Source organism: Triturus cristatus, chromosome 6, assembly GCF_964204655.1.
Source record: "Triturus cristatus chromosome 6, aTriCri1.1, whole genome shotgun sequence".
Taxonomy (NCBI): Eukaryota; Metazoa; Chordata; class Amphibia; order Caudata; family Salamandridae; genus Triturus; species Triturus cristatus.
In genome coordinates this window covers 1,369,471,785-1,369,497,777 of record NC_140589.1, presented here as the reverse complement: position 1 = coordinate 1,369,497,777, position 25,993 = coordinate 1,369,471,785, and the positions used below count along the sequence as shown (strand labels likewise).

General features: G+C 43.9%; 1 long non-coding RNA gene across 1 annotated transcript in view; it reads left to right on the top strand.

The window, feature by feature from the left end:
- The window catches only part of LOC146821425 (uncharacterized), a 36,837-nt gene extending 31,771 nt beyond the window's left edge, over positions 1–5,066 (top strand). The window contains exons 2-4 of the long non-coding RNA XR_014962712.1: positions 4,027–4,090; positions 4,220–4,411; positions 5,004–5,066. This is a non-coding gene — a long non-coding RNA (uncharacterized LOC146821425). The remainder of the gene's footprint in view (positions 1–4,026; positions 4,091–4,219; positions 4,412–5,003) is intronic.
- The last annotated feature ends 20,927 nt before the right edge of the window (positions 5,067–25,993 follow it).

Sequence of the window (25,993 nt, the reverse complement as noted above, 5' to 3'; positions counted from 1 at the left end):
GTACATAGCAAAAAAAAGCTCTGTAAGAGGAAGAGGAGTCTCTCATCAAACGCTGTAGAGAGAATGGCGAAAATGGGTGTGGTCCTCCAACTGTTACAATGGGAAATGTTATGAACCAATTAAATGCTTTTCTTTAAGGTCACATGGCAATCGCGCAGCGAGCGCGCAAGGAGGCCGCACCCGACGCGATTTTGAGAAAATATTACCATAATATAAGTTTATTACAGTTAGAAATATATAAATGTTTAAAATATTTTAGATTATCGCTTGTTCTCATATACACTTTAAACTTATTTAGATATAGTTTTGAGACGAAAACAAAAATGAGGGAATTGCGTTCCTGGCGCAACACCATACGTCTATGATGTAACATAGGGCCTGGCAGCGTGCACTCATCGCATACGCAACACACAGCGGGCATGACCTCATATGTACATGACGTAAGGCGCGGCTTAGTACTGAGTACCCATCGCATACCAAAGTAGCAGCTGGAGCGACCACATACATAAATCATGTTACGCGGGACGCGGTGCCACGAACCCGTCGGATGCGAAATGCGCATCCTTTACGAGTTTAGCAATATGGCGGATAGGATTCGCGTGCTGATGGAGCTTGGTACACTATCAGTACGGGACTTCAGTTTTCTCAACAAAAAAAACGATATACATACTTTTTTTTAAAGATATAAACATTTAATATTTTTCACATTAAAAACAAAAAAGGATAATAGAGTTCCAAAATATTACAACATCAAAATTGAAAAAATATAGGTTTTATAAATATTAAAATGTGAAATTAACCTTTAAAAACCTTTGAAATTCACTGAAAAAACCATAGGTTTTACAGACGTTATAGTTAGGAATTAGCATTTAAAAAACCTTAGAAATTCACTGAAAAAACCATAGGTTTCAGGGACGTTATAGTTAGTTGGACATTTGACTCATATAAAACCAGAGAAATTTGCCTGTTATAGTTAGTTGAGCTAACTATAACTGGCGCACCCGCAATGCACTGGTGATGACGTCACATATTACATCACTCATGACATGGTCAGTGACATCACTCATGACATCACTGATGACATCTCAAATGACATCACTGATGACATCATCCTTGTGATAGAGTGGCAGACCTCTTCTCAGCCTAATATAACCTTTGATAAACACACTCAAAAATACAAACTAACATTTTCAAAACAATGCACATACCAATACAGTTACAACACACCTATTCAGTAATTCCAAGATCTACACACACATCTACTCATTCACCAACAGTTCTATGCAGTCACTCATACATGTATTCACTCATCATATGTACTCATACATCTATACATTCTGTTACACACCACCACTCATCTATAGAGTTACTCACACACATACTCACACATGCAAACAAAGTATCAAACATCTATTTACTTGCATATACAGTTAAACACACACTACCACACTTACTTCTACAGAAACTTACACATACTTACTCTCTTAAACAAACACTTATAGAAACACATACTTATTTCTACAGGAACTATTCCAATCTCTCACTCTCACATATACTCACTTATATACACCAATACTCACATATAATAGTTTAAAACATATGTAGTTACTCATAAAGACACTATTGAGACAGTCATTCACTGACTAACATACCCATACACACTCTCATCCACCTATACAGTCCTGCATACATGCTGTCTTCAACACATACAAACAGTGAGTCACTCATTCATGCATCTATGCACTAAGTAATACCCCCACCGAACCATACAGACACTCAGACACTCATACTGATACTCAAAAAACCAACTAATAACCCATATAGACACTCATGTAGCTACTCACCAACCCATGCAGCCACGTATACACAAAGTGAGAGACTGATACAGATATTTACATATTTAAACATTACTCGCTAACCCATGTATTCACTAAAATACACTTAATCAGTCAGTTATACAATCAATTTTACAAAAAAACATCCATTTAGACACTTATTTACCCATTTATTCTTCCATAGACCTTCAGATATACATATATAAAAAATATTTATTTTTCAGAAAGACACATTCACTGGATGATGTCATCAGTGCTGTCATTTGAGTTGTCATCAGTGATGTCATGAGTGATGTCACTGACCATGTCATGAGTGATGTAATATGTGACGTCATCATCAGTGCATTGCGGGCGCACGAGTTATAGTTAGCTGAACTAACTATAACAGTGGAATTTCAATGGTTTTGTACGAGTGAAATGTCCAGCTAACTATAACACCCCTGAAGCCTATGGTTTTTTCTGTGAATATATATATACATACATACATATATATATATATATGTCCTACTGACGGACGCTTTTCCTATGGAAACACATCCTACCTATAACTACCTACTGGCGACTGCCAGTAGGATATATATATATATTCTTTGCTCCACTTGCACCATTCGTTCTGCACTCGCAGGCAGGTGCTCGGTCCACAAGGGTGCTCCCGTGTACAATCTCACAGCTCCTTGAACAAAAGGCCAGCGCTCACAGGGGTACGATATCCAATAGTTTATTGGATTGGAGGTACTCACTGTGCGTACCTCCAATCCAATAAACTATTGGATATCGTACCCTCGTGAGTGCTGGTCTTTTGTTCAAGGAGCTGTAATATATATATGTATATATATATATATATATATATATATAGAGAGAGAGAGAGAGAGAGAGAGAGAGAGAGATGTATGTATATATAGATATATATGTATGTATATATATATATATATTCACTGAAAAAACATAGGTTTCAGGGACGTTAAAGTTACAAAATAGCATTTAAAAAACCTTTGAAATTCACAGAAAAAAACATAGGTTTCAGGGACGTTATAGTTACAAATTAGCATTTAAAAAACCTTTGTAATTCACTGAAAAAAACATAGGTTTCAGGGACATTATAGTTAGTTGGACATTTCACTCATACAAAACCATAGAAATTCCGCCGTTATAGTTAGTTGAGCTAACTATAACTCGCGCCCCCGCAATGCACTGCTGATGACGTCACATATTACATCATTCATGACATGGTCAGTGACATCACTGGTGACATCACTGATGACATCTCAAATGATCTGGCAACACTGATGCCACAGCCACTCCCTCACGGCTGGTATACACCCACACCACACCCATCCAGCACAGGTGTCACAGGACTCGTGACCCTGCTAATATAAAAGACCGGACACACGTGCACTATGCCATTTTACAGTTTATAATACATGGTCTCTCTTCTCACTGAATTAGTAGCACCGCAACCACTGAGCAACCTGCGATGATGATAGGTGCACTAGTATGTCCTCTGCCATGGCCATATCAAGACTCAGTACCCAATGGGAGACCTATTACCTTCCAGAACGGAGCTGCATGATGTGGAGGGTGCAGTGACAGCGAAAATGTTAATAGTGAGGCCTGGGTGCACAGCGGCGGGCAGATACCTCTGGGCGGCGGGAGTGCATATGGTGCAGCAGCCTGGATGCAGAAAGGCTGCACAGCGATTTAGGCGTATGCAGTCGTATATACCCTGCCATTACCCTGTCTTATTGCATTTTGAACAAGTTTTTCAATGGCAAGACAGTTTTTACAGTCGGCCAAATGTCCGTCGCTCCCACATCTGTAGCAAATCAGTTGAGTATTTCTTTTTTCATACTTTGCACCCTTAAATTTACCATCAAATTTTGACGAAGTTTCCTTTCTCTTTTTTTTTTTTTAAAGAGGTAAGGTGTGTTGGGAGCATCGAAGCATGCAGACACGAGCGTGACATTCCTCTCACAGCTCGTGGCTGCCTCATGTCGCTTTGGGAATGTTATGTTTTGAATGTGAGAAGGTTGGGAGGTAGAAGTTAACGGGGGTTCAGTCATTCTTGCTTTATACTTGCTGCTTAGAAAACATGTTCTGAGGATTAAACCACATCAAGAGAATTACCATCTCTTTCTTTTCATTCCTGCATACTGGTCTTTCCTACAATTACTAATTCTGTTCTATCTTTCAGATGTGGGAGCTTGAGGGTGCACTATGTCCCGGCACGTGGTAGGAGACACACTGGTGACACAAAGGTGAGCTGCGAAGATTTTCTCCAGTGTCACTCTCTCACTCTCTCTCTCTCTCTCGCTCTTCCTCTCTCTCTTCCTCTCTCCTTTGATGGACGCATGATGCACAATCTTATCTTGCTTTTTATCTAACAGACTCTGATTCACAAATTGACATCCCCCCAACACCACCAGAGCTGAACACGTGTAGAACCTGCGTTGATGCGTGGCCATCCTGGCAATCAACACTCATTTTGAATTGTGAGGTCAGTTGACCACGTGTACTGAGGCTGAGGAGGTTCCTTCGGCACGTGGTCTTCTCTCTTCGACACACGCCGGTGGCGGAAGGTGAGCAGAGAGGCTTGTTTGCGCAGCAGGGGGCACTCACCACCGGCCAGTGGGAGTAGATGGGGTGCAGCAGCCTGGATGCGCAGCGGCAGCTCCGGATAGTGGGAGTGCATGGGGTGCAGCAGCCTGGGTGCACAGTGGCTGTTTTACACCTCTGGGCAGTGCAAGTGTATGGGCTACAGCAAACTGGGGACCACATTATCAAGAACGGCGATAACATTATCACCGCTTTAGCTGCAGGAAACTGCCGCTAAAGCGGTGATAAGTGGCTTGATAATATGCCCTTGAGAATTCCCATAGAAGCCCAGGTTCTGGTGTGAACGACATCAAACCTGGGCTTCTATGGGTATTCACAAGGGCAAAATATCAAGCCCCTTATCGCCGATTTTGCGGCAGTTTCCTGCCGCTAAAGCGGCGATAATGTTATCGCCATTCTTGATAATATGGCCCTGGATGTGCAGCAGCTGTTGGACACCTCTGGGCAGTGGAAGTGGATGGGATGCAGCAGCCTGGGTGCGCAGAGCCAAAACAGAGGATTATGCATGTGCACTTGTATATAGTCTGCAATTACTAATTCTATTCTATCTTTCAGATGACTAAACTTGAGGGAGGAGTATGTCCTGGCACATGGTTGGAGACACACCGGTGACACAAGGGTGAGCTGCAATGATTTTCTCCAGTGTCAATACTTCCTTTCCATCTTTTCCTTTCTCTCTCTCTCACACTTTCTCTGTCTCTTCTTCTCTCTCTCATTCTTTCTCTCACTTCCTCTCTCTCTTCCTCTCTCTCACACTGTTTGTCTCTTTTCCTCTCTCTCACACTGTTTCTCTCTCTCTTCCTTGTATCTCACTCTTTCTTTCTTTCTTAATATTTCTCTCTTCCTCTCTCTCACTCTTTGTCTCTCTCTCCTTCTCTCTCACTCTTTCTCCCTCTCTCTTGCTCTCTCTCTCACACTGTTTCACTCTTTCTCACTTCCTCTCTTTCACTCTTTCTCTCTCTCTCTGTCTTCCTCTCTCTCTCTCTCTCTCTCTCTCTCTTTCTCTCTCTCTCTTACTCTCTCTCACTCATTCTCTTTCTCTGTCTTCCTCTCTGTCTTACTCTTACTATCTGTCTTCTCTCGCTTTCTCTTTCGCTCTCTCTCTCTTCCTCCCTCTCTCTCTTTCTCTCTCTTCCTCTCTCTCACACTCTTTCTCTCTTTCTATCTTCCTTGAATCTCCCTCTCCCTCTCTTTCTCTCTCCTTTGCTGGACGCATAACGCACCATCTTATTTTTCTTTTTGTCTTGCAGGCTGTGATTCACAAATTGTCGAGGGATGACACGCTATGGCTGTACATAGTTTTATTTGTTGTTGTTTTCTTTAAAAAAAATAGTTTACACACAGTTTTATTTGTTGTTGATTTGTTTTAATAAAATGTTTTATATGTAAATCCATACATGACTAAGATTCTTATTTGTCCAACCTCACAAGCATCTTTTTTATTAAAACTGCAACACTAGCTGTTTTCTAAGGCTCCACATGTAAAAACGTTCCTGTCACATTTGTTTGTGGCGGGGTGAGCGGGGATGGTGGACAAGCAGCTGCTGCTGGGGGATGTCGGAGTACTGTTGGGTGTCTGACCTGCATCATCGTTGCCTCCATTGCATCTCTTCTCAGAAACATGCAAACCGGCGGCCTGGCTCGTAAAAGTGCGGGCCCGAGAAGTAGCACCGGAAGAGCTGCATGCCCACCAGTGGTTCGCAGAGGGAGACTTGCAGGCCCAAGAAGTTTGTTGAAGGTATGCTAGTGATGTGGGAAGAGGGTGCGTTACCTGCTGATGGTGGGAGAGGCAGCGTGAAAGGGGTATCTCTCACAAACAGAGCTCCGGTATGTTTTCAGAAATGCCTCGGACAGATGCCAGCTAACGGACTGAATACAAAAATGGCTTTTCAATGCCCATATAGTAAGACTTATGAACAGTTCGTACCCAGGCACGAAGAGGGACAACTGCGGCCCGTCCGCTCAACTCACAGAGGCAGAACTACGAGCCGTTCATTACCAAAGGAACAGCTGCAAAAACAACAGTTGATGGACAGAATGCAGAACAATGTCATACATTCACCCCAGTACAGAGATCTGGGCCTAAATCCATCGTTTTTTTGCTCACCATGCCGTTCCAGTTTGAGCCCAGATCAGTTGACTGGGGGTGAGTCTTTGATTTGCTCAAATGCTCCGTCCATCATCCCCTTTGGTATCGCTTTGTTCGCCCTAAGTTGGCAGGGTATGCCCAGACGTGGGTCCCTTGCTCACTTTGCCACTGGATTCAAGATAGCCTGGCTGATGAGGGTTATGAACCCGAAACCGGTCCCAGGATGCTTGTTTCCGGTCCAGGGAAGACATGGCTTGGCAGTTTGGGCTGGACTGTTCCCATGAGGCACAGGGTCAGACTGATTTGCATATGGCCATGTCTGAACTGGGGTGGTGGAGTGAGCTAAAGAATGATGATGGAATAAACCCAGATCAGTTGACTGGGGGTGAGTGTTTGATTTGCTCAAATGCTCCGTCCATCATCCCCTTTGGTATCCCAAAGGAACAGCAGCGTAGTAGCTTGCAGAGGTACAGGCACAGTAGCGTACTAGCTCGCAAAGGTAGACAGCTGCGAGCTGACGGACTGGCTTCTAAAGGCATACCTCTGAAGTGGTGATGTTGGGCACAGGGAGCGTGAAAGGCTTATCTTCCTACTAGTGTCCTGGAGTGGAAGTCGTGCTGCCTGGCGCTCAACTGTTTCTCCTTTATTGTTAATAAATGTTAAACCTTCACTGCGTCCAACTCATCATTACACAGAGCTCTGCTATATTAAATTGCTCCCGGAACCTTTCTTTTATATTTTCACTCGATGCGAGGCACAAGATGGCTGGTAACACTTCCTGGTTTCAAGTGTTAGCAGCCAATCAGAGGACACTTCCTGCTTTGAAGAGTTAGCAGCCAATCAGAGGCAAGCTCGTGCTCGAGAGTAAGGCAGATATATATATATATTTTATATATTTTTTCCCTTTAATAACTCAAAAAGTACTAAACGGATTTACACCATTTCAACAAAACCGCGCTTTCTGGACCAAGACCTTTCTCTCTGCCAAATTTGGCTTAATTCCGTTCAGCAGTTTGACCTGTAGCCTTGTCTTAAGTTTCCTATGGAAAATCCGTTGAGAAAACACGTTTTCACCCCCCCCCCTTTTTTCTCAGCCCCCCCTTCACCTATCACCCCTAAATTTTCAAGGTAGGAGCTGATAAAAAAAGACAAACTTTTTGGAAAATGTCATAAAGAATCGTCAAACAAGGCTAAAGTTATAAGCAGATTGAGAGCTCCAGGAGGGGGGCTGCGCAACCTCCTCCCAATATGAGTGAAGCCCCGAGACTACGGAGACTCCAGCGGGCACCCCCAGCCCCAGGGAGCCCACGCTAATATTTTTTAAGAAATGCCCCCGGGACCTAGCCCACCCCGGGGTCTCATTAAAAAAAACCACGGAAACCTGCGACCCCAGCACGAATTACTCCGATTTAACAAAATATAAAAAATTGGTGGCCCTGGGGGTCCTTCTGGGACCCCCTGACCAGGCCTAGGGGGTCAGGGTGTTTCTACTCTGCCCCCTTCTCTTGTTTTCTACCTTTGTTTCTCTGTTTTCTAGCGACTCGCTTCTACCAAGCCACAAGATGGTTGCCAACACGTCCTGGTTTGGAGTGTTGGCAGCCAATCACAGTGAAGCTCATGCAGGGGACTTAGGCTCCGCCCAGATATCGAAACTTTTATTTTTCTAATTTCTCAGCACCTACTGAACGGATTTACACCATTTAAAAAAAAAGGTCGCTTTCTGACCCACGCACTACCTTTGTGCCAAATTTGGGGTAATTCCATTCAGTAGTATCAGCTGTAGCCTTGCACAAAGTTTCTTATGGGAAATTGATTGTTTCACTCTTATTTTTTGAATTTTTGAAAAACTACGGAACGGATTTACACCATTTAAAAAAAGGTCGCTTTCTGAACAAAACTCTTCCTTTCTGCCAAATTTGGGGTAATTTCGTTCAGCAGTTCGGGCTGTAGCTCGTCCTAAATTTTCCTATGGAAATTAACATGGGGAAAACTCGTTTTGGGACCCTCCTTTTTTCTCAGCCCCCACTTGACGAATCACCCCCAATCTTTCAAGATAGGAGCTGCCCTAAAAAGTGCAACTTTTTGGAAAATTTCATAAAGATCCGTTAAACGACGCCAAAGTAATTAGCAAATCGAAAAATGCTTTTCCTATGGAAACTAGGTTGTAACTATAACTACCTACTGGCGACCGCCAGTAGGTTATGTATATATATATATATATATATATATATATATATATATATATATATATATATATATATATATATATATATATATATATATATGTCCTTCCAAAAGTTTTATCCCTTGCTTGGAGACGCACTCAGAAACAAAGCAGGGCCCCATCAGTGAAAAACGGAGTCCTTTATTGCAGCAAAAGCCGGCATTTCTTACACAAAGTTCTTTCAGTTTGCCCTACGCGTTTCGATGCTCCTGCATCTTGATCCCGGGCTGGTACTGTTATATGCGGCAATTTGTACGAGGGTGTCAGGTCACCTGATTTTAAAATGCTAGCCCTGCCCCTTGATGGGTTGGCTCCGGTGCTGTTAATAAACCTGCATGCTGGGACTTGAAGTATTCCCTCGTATGCTCTTGTTCTTCGGTGGAATTTTGCCGTCAAACACCATCTGTGCAATTTTGATTGCCTTCGGTGGGTCTTTGTGAAAGGATTCCGGGTTTCAATCACGCTCTGACCTTGTTAATCCGCTATGCGTAGATTCCAGTATCTCGCAGCGGCCCCTCATTTCATTCGAGGGCGGTGCGATCTCCACGGCCAAGGACTGGCCGTTTTTTTATGTCCTTCCAAAAGTTTTATCCCTTGCTTGGAGACGCACTCAGAAACAAAGCAGGGCCCCATCAGTGAAAAATGGAGTCCTTTATTGCAGCAAAAGCCGGTATTTCTTACACAAAGTTCTTTCAGTTTGCCCTACGCGTTTCGATGCTCCTGCATCTTGATCCCGGGCTGGTACTGTTATATGCGGCAATTTGTACGAGGGTGTCAGGTCACCTGATTTTAAAATGCTAGCCCTGCCCCTTGATGGGTTGGCTCCGGTGCTGTTAATAAACCTGCATGCTGGGACATGAAGTATTCCCTCGTATGCTCTTGTTCTTCGGTGGAATTTTGCCGTCAAACACCATCTGTGCAATTTTGATTGCCTTCGGTGGGTCTTTGTGAAAGGATTCCGAGTTTCAATCACGCTCTGACCTTGTTAATCCGCTATGCGTAGATTCCAGTATCTCGCAGCGGCCCCTCATTTCATTCGAGGGCGGTGCGGTCTCCACGGCCAAGGACTGGCCGTTTTTTTATGTCCTTCCAAAAGTTTTATCCCTTGCTTGGAGACGCACTCAGAAACAAAGCAGGGCCCCATCAGTGAAAAACGGAGTCCTTTATTGCAGCAAAAGCCGGCATTTCTTACACAAAGTTCTTTCAGTTTGCCCTACGCGTTTCGATGCTCCTGCATCTTGATCCCGGGCTGGTACTGTTATATGCGGCAATTTGTACGAGGGTGTCAGGTCACCTGATTTTAAAATGCTAGCCCTGCCCCTTGATGGGTTGGCTCCGGTGCTGTTAATAAACCTGCATGCTGGGACTTGAAGTATTCCCTCGTATGCTCTTGTTCTTCGGTGGAATTTTGCCGTCAAACACCATCTGTGCAATTTTGATTGCCTTCGGTGGGTCTTTGTGAAAGGATTCCGGGTTTCAATCACGCTCTGACCTTGTTAATCCGCTATGCGTAGATTCCAGTATCTCGCAGCGGCCCCTCATTTCATTCGAGGGCGGTGCGATCTCCACGGCCAAGGACTGGCCGTTTTTTTATGTCCTTCCAAAAGTTTTATCCCTTGCTTGGAGACGCACTCAGAAACAAAGCAGGGCCCCATCAGTGAAAAACGGAGTCCTTTATTGCAGCAAAAGCCGGCATTTCTTACACAAAGTTCTTTCAGTTTGCCCTACGCGTTTCGATGCTCCTGCATCTTGATCCCGGGCAGGTACTGTTATATGCGGCAATTTGTACGAGGGTGTCAGGTCACCTGATTTTAAAATGCTAGCCCTGCCCCTTGATGGGTTGGCTCCGGTGCTGTTAATAAACCTGCATGCTGGGACTTGAAGTATTCCCTCGTATGCTCTTGTTCTTCGGTGGAATTTTGCCGTCAAACACCATCTGTGCAATTTTGATTGCCTTCGGTGGGTCTTTGTGAAAGGATTCCGGGTTTCAATCACGCTCTGACCTTGTTAATCCGCTATGCGTAGATTCCAGTATCTTGCTGCAATAGAGGACTCCGTTTTTCACTGATGGGGCCCTGCTTTGTTTCTGAGTGCGTCTCCAAGCAAGGGATAAAACTTTTGGAAGGACATAAAAAAACGGCCAGTCCTTGGCCGTGGAGATCGCACCGCCCTCGAATGAAATGAGGGGCCGCTGCGAGATACTGGAATCTACGCATAGCGGATTAACAAGGTCAGAGCGTGATTGAAACCCGGAATCCTTTCGCAAAGACCCACCGAAGGCAATCAAAATTGCACAGATGGTGTTTGACGGCAAAATTCCACCGAAGAACAAGAGCATACGAGGGAATACTTCAAGTCCCAGCATGCAGGTTTATTAACAGCTCCGGAGCCAACCCATCAAGGGGCAGGGCTAGCATTTTAAAATCAGGTGACCTGACACCCTCGTACAAATTGCCGCATATAACAGTACCAGCCCGGGATCAAGATGCAGGAGCATCGAAACGCGTAGGGCAAACTGAAAGAACTTTGTGTAAGAAATGCCGGCTTTTGCTGCAATAAAGGACTCCGTTTTTCACTGATGGGGCCCTGCTTTGTTTCTGAGTGCGTCTCCAAGCAAGGGATAAAACTTTTGGAAGGACATAAAAAAACAGCCAGTCCTTGGCCGTGGAGATCGCACCGCCCTCGAATGAAATGAGGGGCCGCTGCGAGATACTGGACTACGCATAGCGGATTAACAAGGTCAGAGCGTGATTGAAACCCGGAATCCTTTCACAAAGACCCACCGAAGGCAATCAAAATTGCACAGATGGTGTTTGACGGCAAAATTCCACCGAAGAACAAGAGCATACGAGGGAATACTTCAAGTCCCAGCATGCAGGTTTATTAACAGCACCGGAGCCAACCCATCAAGGGGCAGGGCTAGCATTTTAAAATCAGGTGACCTGACACCCTCGTACAAATTGCCGCATATAACAGTACCAGCCCGGGATCAAGATGCAGGAGCATCGAAACGCGTAGGGCAAACTGAAAGAACTTTGTGTAAGAAATGCCGGCTTTTGCTGCAATAAAGGACTCCGTTTTTCACTGATGGGGCCCTGCTTTGTTTCTGAGTGCGTCTCCAAGCAAGGGATAAAACTTTTGGAAGGACATAAAAAAACAGCCAGTCCTTGGCCGTGGAGATCGCACCGCCCTCGAATGAAATGAGGGGCCGCTGCGAGATACTGGACTACGCATAGCGGATTAACAAGGTCAGAGCGTGATTGAAACCCGGAATCCTTTCACAAAGACCCACCGAAGGCAATCAAAATTGCACAGATGGTGTTTGACGGCAAAATTCCACCGAAGAACAAGAGCATACGAGGGAATACTTCAAGTCCCAGCATGCAGGTTTATTAACAGCACCGGAGCCAACCCATCAAGGGGCAGGGCTAGCATTTTAAAATCAGGTGACCTGACACCCTCGTACAAATTGCCGCATATAACAGTACCAGCCCGGGATCAAGATGCAGGAGCATCGAAACGCGTAGGGCAAACTGAAAGAACTTTGTGTAAGAAATGCCGGCTTTTGCTGCAATAAAGGACTCCGTTTTTCACTGATGGGGCCCTGCTTTGTTTCTGAGTGCGTCTCCAAGCAAGGGATAAAACTTTTGGAAGGACATAAAAAAACGGCCAGTCCTTGGCCGTGGAGATCGCACCGCCCTCGAATGAAATGAGGGGCCGCTGCAAGATACTGGAATCTACGCATAGCGGATTAACAAGGTCAGAGCGTGATTGAAACCCGGAATCCTTTCACAAAGACCCACCGAAGGCAATCAAAATTGCACAGATGGTGTTTGACGGCAAAATTCCACCGAAGAACAAGAGCATACAAGGGAATACTTCAAGTCCCAGCATGCAGGTTTATTAACAGCACCGGAGCCAACCCATCAAGGGGCAGGGCTAGCATTTTAAAATCAGGTGAACTGACACCCTCGTACAAATTGCCACATATAACAGTACCAGCCCGGGATCAAGATGCAGGAGCATCGAAACGCGTAGGGCAAACTGAAAGAACTTTGTGTAAGAAATGCCGGCTTTTGCTGCAATAAAGGACTCCGTTTTTCACTGATGGGGCCCTGCTTTGTTCCTGAGTGCGTCTCCAAGCAAGGGATAAAACTTTTGGAAGGACATAAAAAAACGGCCAGTCCTTGGCCGTGGAGATCGCACCGCCCTCGAATGAAATGAGGGGCCGCTGCGAGATACTGGAATCTACGCATAGCGGATTAACAAGGTCAGAGCGTGATTGAAACCCGGAATCCTTTCACAAAGACCCACCGAAGGCAATCAAAATTGCACAGATGGTGTTTGACGGCAAAATTCCACCGAAGAACAAGAGCATACGAGGGAATACTTCAAGTCCCAGCATGCAGGTTTATTAACAGCACCGGAGCCAACCCATCAAGGGGCAGGGCTAGCATTTTAAAATCAGGTGACCTGACACCCTCGTACAAATTGCCGCATATAACAGTACCAGCCCGGGATCAAGATGCAGGAGCATCGAAACGCGTAGGGCAAACTGAAAGAACTTTGTGTAAGAAATGCCGGCTTTTGCTGCAATAAAGGACTCCGTTTTTCACTGATGGGGCCCTGCTTTGTTTCTGAGTGCGTCTCCAAGCAAGGGATAAAACTTTTGGAAGGACATAAAAAACGGCCAGTCCTTGGCCGTGGAGATCGCACCGCCCTCGAATGAAATGAGGGGCCGCTGCGAGATACTGGAATCTACGCATAGCGGATTAACAAGGTCAGAGCGTGATTGAAACCCGGAATCCTTTCACAAAGACCCACCGAAGGCAATCAAAATTGCACAGATGGTGTTTGACGGCAAAATTCCACCGAAGAACAAGAGCATACGAGGGAATACTTCATGTCCCAGCATGCAGGTTTATTAACAGCACCGGAGCCAACCCATCAAGGGGCAGGGCTAGGATTTTAAAATCAGGTGACCTGACACCCTCGTTCAAATTGCCGCATATAACAGTACCAGCCCGGGATCAAGATGCAGGAGCATCGAAACGCGTAGGGCAAACTGAAAGAACTTTGTGTAAGAAATGCCGGCTTTTGCTGCAATAAAGGACTCCGTTTTTCACTGATGGGGCCCTGCTTTGTTTCTGAGTGCGTCTCCAAGCAAGGGATAAACTTTTGGAAGGATATATATATATATATATATATATATATATATATATATATATATATGAAAAGAAGCCTTACGCTACACCAGCATAAGAAAAGAGTCGCACTCAGGATTCAAATAGGCGAAAAGCAATTTTATTGACTCTGACGCGTTTCAACGACAACCGTCTTTGTCAAAGAGTCATTCAGTAACCCGGAAGTGGTCAAGGGCTTAAAAGTACTTCCTCACAAATTAGTAGACATAGAAAACAGGGTGAGTTACAAAGTGAAACTGCAGTGTTGATTCAGTGAAAAACAGACTATCACAGTAAATACATGTGAAATCCATACATAGAATCACACAATTTCAAATACATATACATGATTCATCAAACTGAAGTACAGAGAGTCAACATATATGTATGAATAAAATATAATAAAAATAATAAATGCCAAGTGGCAAAGAAGGCCAACATCGTAAGATCAATTTCTATCTAATTTTTAGATGGTATTATGCAAGTGCATGAATAACAAATGTCTCACCCAAAGTTAACATATATAAAGGCAATTGCCACTCCAAACACCGTAAAGGAAATATAACCTTTCTCGTAGTTGCCTACTGCGGGGGAAAAAGCTAAGTCACCCTGTTCGACCACCTACGGGTTGCTGGTTAAACACAAAGAAAAAGGGGAACAATGTACAAGGACAGAACGTACCAGCAAGTTAGCATCATCATATGTTGAAAACAAGAATCACATAAAAATCACATAAAACAAAACAACCTAGGCCAACCAAGATACACCTCGAGCAGCCGCTCAAGAGGACTAGCAAAAGGCCCAGGCATCAATGCATATATCCAAAGTGGATATAGGCAAGTCATAACCCAAAGTAACTAGGGCAGATGTGAGAAACAAGGGGATATAGAGGGAATAAAGAGGGAATAAAAGGGCAAGGAGCTAGGATAAAGACAAAGACAAAGGAAGAAGGGAGGGAAAAAGAAAGAAAAAGATAGAAAAAGATAAAGATAAAGATAAAGATGAAGGTTGAGATGACAAAAATAAGGGGCAAAAGTGTCAAGGAAAAATATGTGTACGTATATATTCTTGAAAATGCATTAGAAACTGTAATGGGTACATTCATAGGCAAAAACACCAAAAACATCAGAGAAGGGTAGGGAAAGACCAGGAGTAATAATACCGAACAAAATTGCCCAGAGAAGCTACAATTCCATTGCTGACACAAGGAATAATATCATGCTAATCATAAACAAAATAGAATCTGGTCCAACTATCCAAGATGAATGTGGAGATCCTCCTCCTGATTGAGCCCACCAGGGAACTTGCTGCATAATTTAATAATATATTCTGATTCTAGGCGCCTCAATCGCCGTTGCCGGTCACCACCTCTAGTATTAGCAGGAACCCTGTCGATACCAAAAAATGCAATCTTAGTGTTAATGTCCTTGATGTCACCATGCATTACATGACAATGTTTCGCAATAGCATAAGACATGTCACCATTTTTCACTGCGCGCAGATGTTCCAAAATGCGTTTCTGCACAGGGAAGATAGTACTCCCCACATAGCGTAGGCCACAAATACAGCTGATGACATATACCACATACTCGGTGTTACAATTGATGAAATTCCGTATTTTTCCTTGCTTGCCATTGGGGAGAGAAAAAGTTTTGACATTGGAACTGCAACTACACGCCTTACATCTACCACATTTGTAAAACCCTGGGAGTTCCCTCAACCACGATTTGGGTGTAGAACTGGGTATAGTCAAGTGACTTTGAACCAAGAGGTCTCTTAAGGATCGACACTTGCGATAAGTGATGTGAGGAGTAGGGCTGACCAATTTACCAATAATAACATCACTCCTAATAATATGCCAATATTTGCGTATTATCTGGTGTAAGTCTCGTGATGCGGAATTATATGTGGTGATCAATCTTACTTCTTGTTTATCACTAGCCTGAGGTTTAGGAGTAAAACCTCATGAAAAGTATCGATCCCATCATGTAAGGTTATAGGATTAAACCTAGATTTTGGTTTAAAGTCATTCCTGGATTTCCTGCTAATCTCCATGTCCATATTAATCAAAAGTTCTCGGTCCGTAGACCAATCCTTTGTGCCTGTCTGAAATTCCCTGAGTATAGACAAAGTCGCAATATCACTAATAGCTAAAGTACCCTCAGCCGACTCCAAGGTGATAGTGCCATCATGTTTGGCATTCTTAAGGATATGCTTGACTTATGGAAGAGACAGCAGAATACTTTTGCACATAATCTGACACCCGCACAGAGAAGTGGACTGGCGTCCCTCGAAAAAGCGACTAATTTTGTCATAAAACCTTCCGACAAAGGAGGAAATGTGGTCCTATGGGACATTGACAAATATCGTACGGAGGCTAAGCGCCAACTGGAGTTCTCTGGAAGTTATTTACGTTCCAGCTTGGGCAGATACAATAAAACCATATGTGAATACCATGCTATGCTAGAAGGCTGGCAACAAAACGACCTATTGAGCAAAAATGAATATCTTTTTTTGCTCGTACAGAAACCTATGGTTCCAGTCTTTTACCTTTTGCCCAAGGTGCATAAACATCCGACAGATCCTCCAGGAAGACCTATAATTGCAGCGAACCAGAGTCTTTTAGAGAATACCTCCATTTATTTGGACTACTTTCTTAGTCCATATGTTTGCAACCTTCCCTCTTACTGTAGGGACACTATGGACTTTCTCTCTAAAATACAGGAAATTCCTTGGCAGGATACTTACATTCTGGCAACAATTGATGTTGTCGCGCTATACACCTGCATTGAACATGACGTTGGTATTGCAGCATGTAAATATTTCTTGAGGGACAGACCGCTAACACTGTTTGACCATACCACTGTCTTATTACAGATGTTACACTTTTGTTTGCACAATAACTGTTTTTTATTTGAAGATCAGTGGTACGAACAATATACAGGAACTGCGATGGGCAGTTGTTTTGCACCGAGTTACGCCTGCCTCATGATGGGGTGGTGGGAGGCGGAACATCTGTGGCATGACGGTAATGCAAAATATCAGGAAAATGTCATCCTGTGGACCCGGTACATAGATGATATCTTCATGATTTGGGACGGTCCACAGGATGACCTTGACTGCTTCATCCAGGGTCTTTCACTAAATGAACTGAATTTGGAATTTACGAGTAAAACCGATCCTCAGACCATTGAATTTTTAGATGTTCAGGTTGAGGTAGGAGGGGGCACCTTACAAACGAAACTGTACAGGAAACCTACTTCAGGCAATAGTATCTTACATTTTGGAAGTCACCATCCAGTGGGTTTAAAACGTAGTATTCCCTATGGTGAATTTTTAAGAGCAAAGAGAAATTGCAGTACCCAAGCACTGTTTGAGAAAGAGGTCACTAACATGCAGACAAGATTTAGGAGTAGAGGCTACACTGCCAAGAATCTAAAAACAGCCATTCGGAAAGTGGACACTAGAGAAAGAAGCAGTTTACTTACTCCTAAACCTCAGGCTAGTGATAAACAAGAAGTAAGATTGATCACCACATATAATTCCGCATCACGAGACTTACACCAGATAATACGCAAATATTGGCATATTATTAGGAGTGATGTTATTATTGGTAAATTGGTCAGCCCTACTCCTCACATCACTTATCGCAAGTGTCGATCCTTAAGAGACCTCTTGGTTCACAGTCACTTGACTATACCCAGTTCTACACCCAAATCGTGGTTGAGGGAACTCCCAGGGTTTTACAAATGTGGTAGATGTAAGGCGTGTAGTTGCAGTTCCAATGTCAAAACTTTTTCTCTCCCCAATGGCAAGCAAGGAAAAATACGGAATTTCATCAATTGTAACACCGAGTATGTGGTATATGTCATCAGCTGTATTTGTGGCCTACGCTATGTGGGGAGTACTATCTTCCCTGTGAAGAAACGCATTTTGGAACATCTGCGCGCAGTGAAAAATGGTGACATGTCTTATGCTATTGCGAAACATTGTCATGTAATGCATGGTGACATCAAGGACATTAACACTAAGATTGCATTTTTTGGTATCGACAGGGTTCCTGCTAATACTAGAGGTGGTGACCGGCAACGGCGATTGAGGCGCCTAGAATCAGAATATATTATTAAATTATGCAGCAAGTTCCCTGGTGGGCTCAATCAGGAGGAGGATCTCCACATTCATCTTGGATAGTTGGACCAGATTCTATTTTGTTTATGATTAGCATGATATTATTCCTTGTGTCAGCAATGGAATTGTAGCTTTTCTGGGCAATTTTGTTCGGTATTATTACTCCTGGTCTTTCCCTACCCTTCTCTGATGTTTTTGGTGTTTTTGCCTATGAATGTACCCATTACAGTTTCTAATGCATTTTCAAGAATATATACGTACACATATTTTTCCTTGACACTTTTGCCCCTTATTTTTGTCATCTCAACCTTCATCTTTATCTTTATCTTTTTCTATCTTTTTCTTTCTTTTTCCCTCCCTTCTTCCTTTGTCTTTGTCTTTATCCTAGCTCCTTGCCCTTTTATTCCCTCTTTATTCCCTCTATATCCCCTTGTTTCTCACATCTGCCCTAGTTACTTTGGGTTATGACTTGCCTATATCCACTTTGGATATATGCATTGATGCCTGGGCCTTTTGCTAGTCCTCTTGAGCGGCTGCTCGAGGTGTATCTTGGTTGGCCTAGGTTGTTTTGTTTTATGTGATTTTTATGTGATTCTTGTTTTCAACATATGATGATGCTAACTTGCTGGTACGTTCTGTCCTTGTACATTGTTCCCCTTTTTCTTTGTGTTTAACCAGCAACCCGTAGGTGGTCGAACAGGGTGACTTAGCTTTTTCCCCCGCAGTAGGCAACTACGAGAAAGGTTATATTTCCTTTACGGTGTTTGGAGTGGCAATTGCCTTTATATATGTTAACTTTGGATGAGACATTTGTTATTCATGCACTTGCATAATACCATCTAAAAATTAGATAGAAATTGATCTTACGATGTTGGCCTTCTTTGCCACTTGGCATTTATTATTTTTATTATATTTTATTCATACATATATGTTGACTCTCTGTACTTCAGTTTGATGAATCATGTATATGTATTTGAAATTGTGTGATTCTATGTATGGATTTCACATGTATTTACTGTGATAGTCTGTTTTTCACTGAATCAACACTGCAGTTTCACTTTGTAACTCACCCTGTTTTCTATGTCTACTAATTTGTGAGGAAGTACTTTTAAGCCCTTGACCACTTCCGGGTTACTGAATGACTCTTTGACAAAGACGGTTGTCGTTGAAACGCGTCAGAGTCAATAAAATTGCTTTTCGCCTATTTGAATCCTGAGTGCGACTCTTTTCTTATGCTGGTGTAGCGTAAGGCTTCTTTTCAAATTATAGCGGGTCCAGCGCCCGCCTGTTCGCACCGTCCCCGCTTGGTGGAAGTGATCGGATGTAAGGCTGGACACGATATATATATATATATATATATATATATATATATATATATATATATATATATATTTGTCCAAATGCTCTGCAGCAAAGGAGCACTCGACAGCAGCAAGGAATCAATCCTCTTGTAATCATTTTGCAAAGGTGGTTTAACGTCCGTAATTGTTTCTTGCTTGCCTACGCGTTTCAGTGCTGTCTGCACCTCCTTCCTGGGCTCATGGCAATGCGGTATTGTAAGGCTGCTACAGTTCTCTTCTGATGCTGTCTATCGTAGTGCAGCATCAGGTGTGTGCGCTTTGTAGCGTGTGATGACTCACAATGAATTGTCAGAGCTGTAGTTTCTGCCTTTAACTACACACAGTGGGTTCCGCACACACCTGATGCTGCACTACGACAGACAGCATCAGAAGAGAACTGTAGCATATATATATATATATATATATATATATATCCAAGAAAGAAGTGACTCAAACAGATAGATTCACCAAAGAACAAAAATATATTTCCACTACAACGTTTCAGCTTCCGCCTTCCTCAGGTAGTACAAGATGGTTTGCTCTGTGGCTGCACAGATGACAGCTGAATTACACATTTGATGATGATACTCTTCTGGCTACATTTGATGTTACATCATTATACACCAATATACCACATGAGGATGGGCTTATGGCATTATCTGAAGCTCTTAATAAAAGAACTGTGAAAAAGCCATCAACAAATGTGCTTACCAACTTTGCAAGAGTTATCCTTAAATCCAACAATTTTACATTCAATGGAAAACACTATCTGCAGATACAAGGGACTTCCATGGGTACTCGGATGGCTCCATCCTATGCAAATATCTTCATGGGCAAACTAGAGAACTGTATACTTGCTACTTCTAGCATCAAACCACTGGTATGGCTACGATACATTGATGACATATTTATAATATGGAATTCAGGAAGTAGAACATTGGAACAATTTACAGCTTATATCAACAATATCCATCCTACCATCAAATTTACCAGCAGCAATACTAAACAGAATCCTCATCTCCCTTTTCTGGATGTGCTACTCACCATTCATGAACACAAAATTACAACTGATCTGTACCACAAGCCTACAGATGCTCATTTGTATCTAAACTGGACTTCATGTCACCCACACCACACTAAACTGAGCATCATCTACAGCCAAGCACTCAGAATAAGACGCATCTGCAGCAATGAGGAAACCTGTAAAGACCATCTACAGGAGCTTGCTACATTATTTAAAAGGCGAGGCTATCCTCTGCATATCATACAGCAACAAATTGACAAGTCTTTGCAGATACCCAGAGAAGCACTTATTTCGAATACCAACGGCAGAAACAAAAGTGACAGAACTCCATTTGTAGTGGACTATCATCCATCAGCTCCTAACTACAGAAATATAATGCAAAAAACATTTCCCTTACTGTCCACTTGTGAAAAATTGCAAAAGGTTTTTCCAAAACCACCAGTCATTGCTTACCGCAGAGCTCCAAATTTACGATCTCTTATTGTGAGAGCTGAACTCAAGCAAGCTGTAACAAATGCAGGGGTTCATTGCTGTGACTCTAAAAGGTGCATCACGTGTGAATATCTTTTACAAACATCATCTGCAACTAGTTCTGTTACGAGAAGGACCTATGCAATAAGGCAGCATCTTACATGTCGCTCAACATGCATTATTTATGTGATTCAGTGCCAACGGCAAAGCTGTAAAAAGCAATATGTAGGCCAAACAGTGAATGACCTCCGTACACGATTCAGGAACCACAAATCTGCAATAATTAATAAGAAAATTGACCAGCCTGTAGCCAATCATTTTAACCTTGTGGATCATTCACTATCAGATTTGAAGATTTTCCCCGTGGAACATGTTTCAAAGGAAGAACTACTGGACTCCAGGGAAAACTTCTGGATGTACCGTTTAAAATCACTGCATCCAGATGGACTGAACATTACTGACAACACAACCTGATTACTGCATATCTCAAGAGCTCTCTGGACTGCATTGATTCCACATTCCAAATGGAATCTTCACTCATGATGCTTTTTGAAAATTCAGCTGTCATCTGTGCAGCCACAGAGCAAACCATCTTGTACTACCTGAGGAAGGCGGAAGCTGAAACGTTGTAGTGGAAATATATTTTTGTTCTTTGGTGAATCTATCTGTTTGAGTCACTTCTTTCTTGGATATTTTATTTCTTTGTGACTCATTGTATCCTTTGGGATCCAGATTTTTGCCCTGGCTGGCTGTTGTTTTCTTGTGATCCTTCATCTTCAAGTATATATATATATATACATATATATATATTATATATATATATTTATATATATTCACTGAAAAAAACATAGGTTTCAGGGGCTTTTATAGTTAGTTGGACATTTCACTTGTACAAAACCATTGAAATTCCCCCGTTATAGTTAGTTCAGCTAACTATAACTCGTGCCTCCGCAATGCACGGCTGATGACTTCACATATTACATCACTCATGACATGGTCAGTGACATAACCGATGACATCACTGATGACATCTCAAATGACATCATTGATGACATCACTGATGACATCATCCATGTGATAATTTCATGCATCTTCTCACACCGTAAAATAACTTTTGATACACCCACTCGAAAATACAGGCTGTCATTCTCAAAACCATAGACACACCAAGACCTATAACTACATACCCGCTCACTGATTCTTAAGTCTACACACACATCCACTCACTCACCCGTATGGTCACTCATACTTATGGTCACTCAGTACAGGACTATCATATGCACTCATACACCTATATAGACACTCACACACCACCACTCATCCATAGACGTACTCACACACCTAGTCAGTCATGTAACTATTTAATCACACTCCCATTTACTCACCTATACAGTTATGCACACACCAGCTCACTTACTCAAACAAACACTAGCACATTCTTACGCTCTTATACAATCACTGACACAAGCATCCATACAGCCACTCTCACAATCACACACTCTCACTTATAGCCATTTAAATACTCTAACACACATATATACTACCTTTCACATATGTAATTACTCACACATGTACCACTGAGATATACATTCACTCACTAACATACCCATACACATACTCACCCACCCATACAGTCCATCACAGATGCAGTCTTGAAACCATGCACCCAGTGAATCACCCACTCACACATCTATGCACAGAGTCACACACACCCCACCCACACAAACACTCAGGCACCCATACAGATACTCAGACAACCAATGAATAACTCATATAGACACTCATGTAGTTATTCACAAACCCATGCAGCCACTTATACACCAACAGACAGACGGATACAGAGATTCACACAGTTTAGTCACTAACCCATGCATTCAGTAAGATATGTTTAATCACTCACTTATAGAGTCAGTCACGCGCCTAGTAAATCATTCATTCAGACACTTATACACCCACTCATTCTTCAATACGCCTTTCCCTATAAATATATTAAACATATTTAAACTTTACAGAAACACACAGTCACTGGATGATGTCATCAGTGATGTAATTTAAGATGTCATCAGTGATGTCACTGACCATGTCATGAGTGATGTAATATGTGATGTCATCAGCAGTGCATTGCGGGGGCGCGAGTTATAGTTAGCTGAACTAACTATAACGGGGGGATTTCAATGGTTTTGTACGAGTGAAATGTCCAACTAACTATAACGCCCCTGAAACCTATGTTTTTTTCAGTGAATTTCTAAGGTTTTTTAAATGCTAATTTCTAGCTATAACATGCCTGAAACCTTTGGTTTTTTCAGTGAATTTCAAAGGTTTTTCAAATGTTAGTTTCTAACTATGCCTACAGAGGTAGGACATGTGAAGAAAGAAGAAAAAACGCACAAAAAGAAGCAAATGAAATACAGAAAGAGGCAACAGAAGTCCACAAAGACGAAGAAATTGCAGGACGAAGCAAGACATGTGCAGAAAGAACCAACAGAGGAGCAGAAAGAGACCTTGTTGCAAAATCATCCTGTGCTCACAAGTAACTGACTCTGACTAACCAGCCCTAGAGCCAGTGCTATGCTAAAAGACACTTAGAATACAGTGAAAACACCTACATACACTAGGGCACACTATGTGTTGGGCTGCCCCTGCGATTACCATGACATCCTCTGTAAGACCCTAGTACATAATAGGACAGGGGGATTAAAACTACCTCTTAAAATGCCCCACGGGGTGCGTTTGCACACTGGTGAAGGGAGGGGGGCGCCTGAGGTGACATGTGTGCAAACACGCCCTGTGACCGTTTTAATTTGGGGGATAAAGTCCCCTTGAATCCTGAGTGTCCCTTGGGTCCAACCAGCCCACCAGGTATCTCCAGTAAGCGCCACAGAGCTGCATTGCAGAGAGGTGTAAAAAGGGGCACGGCCTGGACCACGTCTCTGCAAGGCAGCGCAGTGGCGCTTACTGGAAGCACCTGGTGGTCTAGTTGGCCCCCAGGAGCCCGCAGGATTGAAGGGCAATTATTTCCCCAACTTAAAACATGCCACAAGGCGTGTTTGCAGTGCACACATCACCTCAGGCCCCGTCCCCTCCCTTCACCACCGTGTAAACACGCCCTGTGGCTATTTTAAGTTGGGAGATTAACTCCCCTTGAATCCTAAGGGTCCCTAGGGTCCAACTAGCCCACTAGATACCTCCAGTAAGCCCCACAGAGCTGTGTGGCAGAGAGGTGTAAAAAGGGGCATGGCCTGGACCACCTCTCTGCAACGCAGCAAAGTGGTGTTTACTGGAAGCAACTGGTGGGCTAGTTGGCCCCCAGGGACCCTCAGGATTGAAGAGGAATTATTACCCCAACTTAAAACGCGCCACAGGGCGTGTTTGCACACGTCACCTAGGCCCTGGCCCTTCCCTTCACCACTGTGTAAACACGCCGTGTGGCTGTTTTAAGTTGGGAGATTAAGTCCCCTTGAATCCTGAGGGTTCCTAGGGTCCAACTAGCCCACTAGGTACCTCCTGTAAGTGCCACAGAGGTACCTGGTGGGCTAGTTGGCCCCCAGGGTCCCCCAGTATTGAAGGGGGCGTGTTTGCAGAGTGCTGCAGGGAGTGGGCAGGGCCTCCGGCGCGATGCCGGTCTTTTAAAAAAAAAATATTGTTAAGAAGGGGGGCTGTGTGGCCCCCCTTCTTTACCTATTCTATCGGCCCCGGGGACCCCATCCCCCGGGGCCGGCCTTTGTTTTTTGTTTTTTTTTGTTTGTTTTTTATTTTTGAGGAGGGGGGCTGCGTGACCCCCCTCCCGGGCCACTTCTAGCCCTGCAGACCCCATCTCCCGGGGCTGGCCCTCTCCGTTGGGGAGCGTGGAGGGGTCCCCAATCCCCCCACGGTCCCACCGGCTCCCCGCCTCCTGCGGGAGCCGACATTGCTTTTCCACATGGGGAGCTGCTAAGATGCAGCTCCCCGTGTGGAAAAGCAATCGGCTTTGGTTTTTGGAAGAGAGAGCAGGTTTCCTCCTCTCTCTTCCAAAAACCAAAGCACAGTTTGCTATGACAGGGCGGGAGCCGCGAGGATCCCGCCCTGCCATAGCAAACAGCAGTGTCCCGGGGTGGGCACCCTGGGAAACTGCAGGAGCCGGCCCTGGGGGGTGGCGGTCCCCAGGGCCATCAAGGGCTCCAGGAGGGGGCAGCACGGCCCTCCTCCCACCATTTGCAAAGCCCCAGGGAGTGGTGGTCCCCGGGGCTTGGGGGTCCGTCACGGACCCCTCAATTTTAATAATTAGAGCCCCGGGGAGGTGGCATCCCTGGGGCTTGTGGGGGGGCTTGGATGCCGTTATATCAAGTTGTGGTAACTGTTCCTTAGGGAGAAGACAGAATCAGAGTCCAATTGGGTCGCTGAAGTAGATAAAGAGGACAGAGTCTCTAGAGGCAGTGTACCCTTTCAGAGTGAGGTGGGGAATCTCTCCTTTAGATACTAGTGCCCTCACACACCCTTGCGAGTGTCATGCTTCATCATCTGGTGTTGCTCCTCGTGGGGGTGGTGCTGCAGTCCCCCACGGGCCCGCAAGAGGGCTCTTTGTCGGAGATCTTTTGTGTAGGCGCCGCAGTTGTGCATGCGGGTGTGTGGGCCTAGGAAAAAAGGGGGTGTGGTTGTGTGTATTGTGTCTTAAAATTACCCTCCGGTGCCGTAGGGATAGCTTTATTCGTTGGTCCGGGGGTAGGGTTAAAAATTGACAAGGGCCAAGGGCAGTCCTCTATTAATAGATGGCATAGGGGACGGGGTATTACTCCGCTGCTCCTAGTGCCCGTGTGTGAGAAAAAGTGCACTGGTCAACATGTTTCGCACCAGTTCTCCTTACGATTGGAATTACCTGACCTTTGTCCCAAAAACCAGGAATTTTTTTTAAAGGAAGATTTGTGTCAGGATACCAGGACAGTCCACTGAAAACCGGGACTGTCGGGGGTAAACCAGGACGTTTGGTCACCTCACAAGTTCTTGCAAACTTTTACAATTTGACTTTACAAAACTGGCCAATTTGCAAATGTGGCCCACTTTTTAGCTATCTGCTTCGCAAATGGGAGCCACTTTTATTTTGGTGCCCAAG